Source organism: Aphis gossypii, chromosome 3, assembly GCF_020184175.1.
Source record: "Aphis gossypii isolate Hap1 chromosome 3, ASM2018417v2, whole genome shotgun sequence".
Classification (NCBI taxonomy): Eukaryota; Metazoa; Arthropoda; class Insecta; order Hemiptera; family Aphididae; genus Aphis; species Aphis gossypii.
In genome coordinates this window covers 16657698-16662194 of record NC_065532.1, presented here as the reverse complement: position 1 = coordinate 16662194, position 4497 = coordinate 16657698, and the positions used below count along the sequence as shown (strand labels likewise).

The window sequence follows — 4497 nt, the reverse complement described above, 5'->3', positions numbered from 1 at the left end:
CAAAAAAAATTTCCGGCTATGGCACTGAATGTACTATACAAAAACATCTATTGAATATTTGAATACATTATTACAATTATATAATATTATATATACTACAGAATAAGCTTGTCGAAAAATACTAAGAATGTAGGGTACCGAACTTTATGATTTCTGATTTTATGAGTAGGTATATAAATTTGTGATACAAATAAAAATTATTATTTATCACTAAAATATAATAATATGCTTATCATGTATTAGTTATATAATACTTTTTATTATAAAATGCGTAAATTAAAAATTTGGATCACCAAAATAGCGGTGTGTTCACGGTGGGGTCATATCCCTCCTTAAATATGTAAAGGAAAATCCACCAATAGTGTCCTATCCCAAATCAAATTTGTGATTATCTACATTATTTATTTAAATCAAATTTGACCTAAGTAGATATACTGAAATAAAAAAATTTTCGTGATAATCGACAAAGGGGAAAACAAATTAAATGTTTAATCTGAAAGTATCCCTGGGGAAAACATTGTATACCTAAAAATCGTACCTAAAAATAAAAAATATACAAAAGGGTTTTTCTCAACTCTCGGAAGAGAAATGTTTAGATAAGCTCATTCGATTCGTCAGATAATGCCGTTTAGTTGTCACTTGTCACTATGGCGCAGTGGAGTGTCGTTCACTGTGTGTTTGCATATGAAAAACAATGAATCCGGTAGTTAAGGTGCAGCGAACATTCAGACTTCGCTTCGACGTCGGACGGCACGGCGATGTTCCCAATCGGGAAACAATTGTGAGGTGAGTCGATAGTAAGTTTTCGAACGACGGGACACTTAATAAAAAAAACCACTTGCAGGTACATACCGAACGTACTGTATCCATCAACTCCCGAGAAAATTTCATTAGTTAACGAATAATTGTGCTCAAGTGCGTTTACTCGAAATTTTCGGAACGATTTGCTTCGAGCTACAAAGAAGATAGGCGCGGTAATTGCCTGATATTATTTAAAAAAAAAAAAAATGAAATGGCACTTATTTACATAATATAATAAAGTGTCAGTTAAATGTTTGTAGGTCTAAAATATACTGAATTGTGTCCATCCATTGTTGTCCCTATAGTACCGTGGCGTGTAATTAATATATTCGCCACACGTCCGTCACATATCGCCCGTTCGTCGTATTATTAATACTATTATTATAAAATATGAATTAACAGTTTTTTATTTCGACGCCGTTCTCGGGACGACAATCGCGTTCGTCGCACACACTGCATGCATGTGTATATTATAAATAATAATACCGATTACCGGCTGCCACGGCGGTCGAGTTAAATACGCGTACGACGCGTAGGCGTACAAGACAGTCGGTGAAAGTCCGGTCGGCAACGTTTGTCATGGCCTGCCGGAGACAGTTTTTATCATTTACTAAATATTTTATACGCAGCAATCACGGGCCGCATGTCTGAGAGAGCATATTATACTAGTTAAAGAAACTTTTCAAATAGAATTCCAAATCGGAAGGTATTTAAATGGTATGTGAATTACAGAGTGTTTAAATGTGTTTTCCAATAATTAATATTTAAGTAGGTACATATTATTATACAAAAATATTATTTAAAAATCATTTTAAATACTTGTTTACGTCTGTTGATTAATATTTTCGGTACTCGATTCGTGTAGAAAAGGGATTTCGGAACGTAATTCAAGTGCAGCGGTCTGTTCTACGAGAACGTAAGTTTTTTACATGTATGTATATTTAATCGAGTAGAGACAAAAACTACAGACACGATTAATATTCATTTTTTTTAATATTTTTAAATATTAAATCACAAAATAGTATGTTAACATATTATATTTTAAATGTGCTATAAAGAATAATTTTCGACATCGAAAAGTGAGTAAAAAACTGAATAGGCTGTTACTGTATTATACAATTTAAACTTACTTAAAAGTTAAAATAATAAATTATTTAATCATTTTTATATGTTTTTTCTTTAATAGGTACCTAAAACTTCAGATCAAATGCATATGATGGTTGTCCGTTTTTTGGGTGACGTCACGTCAAAATTTTGGGCCAATTATGTTGCGATAAAATTATTGCACTAACGTCGTCGCGTGCTCTTTATCGTACGTGATTAATATGTCAATACGTTTGAACTTCTGGACGTATTTTTACTGATGGTATTCGTTTGGTATTACGACAAGACGAGTAACAGCAACAACAGTAATCGTGCAACATAATAATAATAATATATAAGTACCTATTATCAATCGAAAAACAGAAAGTCACTAAAGTTTAACCTTTTTATATTTCTAGATTATCTAATTCAATTGCAAATCGCGACATAAGTGTCAGGAAGTCGTCGCAATCTGCTCGACATGCCGTTGTTTGCACTCTGGGCGTCAGCAGTGCGTACCTACTCATTGACTTTTTAACAGTGATTTTAAAACCACAAAACTCGATATATCCATCAAGTACTGTGCTTAGTACAAATGTATAGCAATAGCAGTTAAGTATGCTGCACATCGTTGCTGTAGGTCCGCGACCGCACTGTACCTCCCCCCAAAAATACTTAGTCAATTATTAGAAGTCCGGCAACGATCACCTCTCCGTCGGTTTCGAACCGACAGTTACCCGCGGTCAATTATACGCATATCTCGTTGAAAAATCATTGATTTGTGTCCGCAGCCAGTCGCTTTTATTTACCGTCACCGGTAATAGATATGCACAATCGCAAAACACGCGTGGGTGTCTACTATATACGAATACTTACTTTACGCGATTACAGTTAATAGCCAATAGGTATATATTATAATATGTACCTAATATTAAATTACACACACGATTTCTGCTGATTTCGATCTAAATACATTATTTTATTTTTAAGATGATAGGTAAATGTGTGTTTGTTCAAATTGAAACGTATAATGATTTTTTAATACTGTTATTATTTCACCCGCAGATACGAACGTTAATACAACGTTGTTACAACAGTAGTATATCAGCTACCACGTATACGCCTAGAGTAACTAACATAAAGTTGTGATTTACTAATTAACACATACCTATTCAGTTCAAATGACGAAGTGCGCGCGTTACCCTGGCGCCAATAACACATGAACGTTGTATACACAAGTTTCATATACAAACGAAACATCATCAACATCCGGTTATACTGCAGTTTAGACAAGTAGAAACTTATCGATCAGTGTGAGAATTTATCTGGATAAAAATGTATTAATCTTTATCATTGACTACGATTTTGTTTTTACCTTTAAAGTCTATACCGGTATCTCGAAACTAGATAATTTTTTTTTGTTTTCTGATCTCAGCACTGCATTAATGACACAGATAAATATTATAATAAATTAGATTGTTAGGTTTCTTGTATACACTTTCCGTATAGCCATTTATGACTTTCATTTCCGCAATTTAAAATAGGTCTTGTAATATGTAATTCCTTGGCGTGTTATTTTGTACTTCGATACATATTATGTGTACTATATACATAAATACTTACATTGCAATACACATATGATGTTAGGGTAGCTTATCCCACTAATTCATTACTTTAAGAAAAAACCAATGATAATTTTTGCTTATTTTTAAAATATTTCTATTTCTTAATAATTACCTATAGTTATTATTAAATAACAGTAAATAGCTATAGCTATATAATATCACTTAATATATTTAATTTTCATTATTTTGGTAAATTTCTTAAAAAATAGAAGCTGAGCTACAATTATTGGGGTTAATATTAAAATATAATTATTTCAAAAAGTACTTATGTCTAATTGATATCAGTTATAAAGTGATCAAAATGTATATATATATATAAATATATGTAAGTATATAATACCTAACCTATGGTTTTAAAATAAATAATTTAAATTCTAGTGCAAAAAAATATGAGTTCTGCTATCTAGCGGAATATACTTTTTTTTGTTTGAACCAGTTTGGCTCTGAAATATTTTATTTAAAATATTTAATAGAATACAATTTAATTTAATTTCTTGTAGTTAATCTATTCTAACGCTATGTTTATCATTTTATTATAATATAGATTCAGAAGTGCTGTATTTGTTGGGGATGCAAAGAGTGCACTCAACTTATAAGTTACGAGTTATGTAGGTATGCCTTCATACTAATATTATAACATATTATGAAGAACAAGAATATTTAAAATATTTCAACCGGTATCGTTCAAAATAAATACATTTTTTACCAATATAAACTATAATTTTTGCAACTAATAGGTAAGAACGCTTCAACAAGTAAGCATACTTAATATGACTTATAAATAACTACCCTTTGAATCACACTAATTGTGTGCAACATGTTGGTTTTCATATGTCTACTAATACAATTAAGTAATGTAAATTCTTAGTTTCTACACAAATACTTATAGATGAAATTAGTCTCTTTAATGAAAATAAAAATTATTACAATACTATAGTAATGTGCCTACACGCTATAGTGCTTATAAATGATTATACTCACAAATGCC

General features: G+C 31.1%; 1 long non-coding RNA gene across 2 annotated transcripts; it reads left to right on the top strand.

Moving 5' to 3' along the window:
- Nucleotides 1–244: 244 nt before the first annotated feature.
- On the top strand, nucleotides 245–3234 carry LOC126550712 (uncharacterized). Of its 2 annotated transcripts, XR_007604768.1 has the most exons (4): nucleotides 245–1569; nucleotides 1667–1717; nucleotides 1988–2395; nucleotides 2950–3234. It is a non-coding gene; the product is annotated as an uncharacterized LOC126550712 (long non-coding RNA). The 2 variants fall into 2 exon arrangements; XR_007604767.1 differs by having other exon boundaries at nucleotides 1988–3234.
- The last annotated feature ends 1263 nt before the right edge of the window (nucleotides 3235–4497 follow it).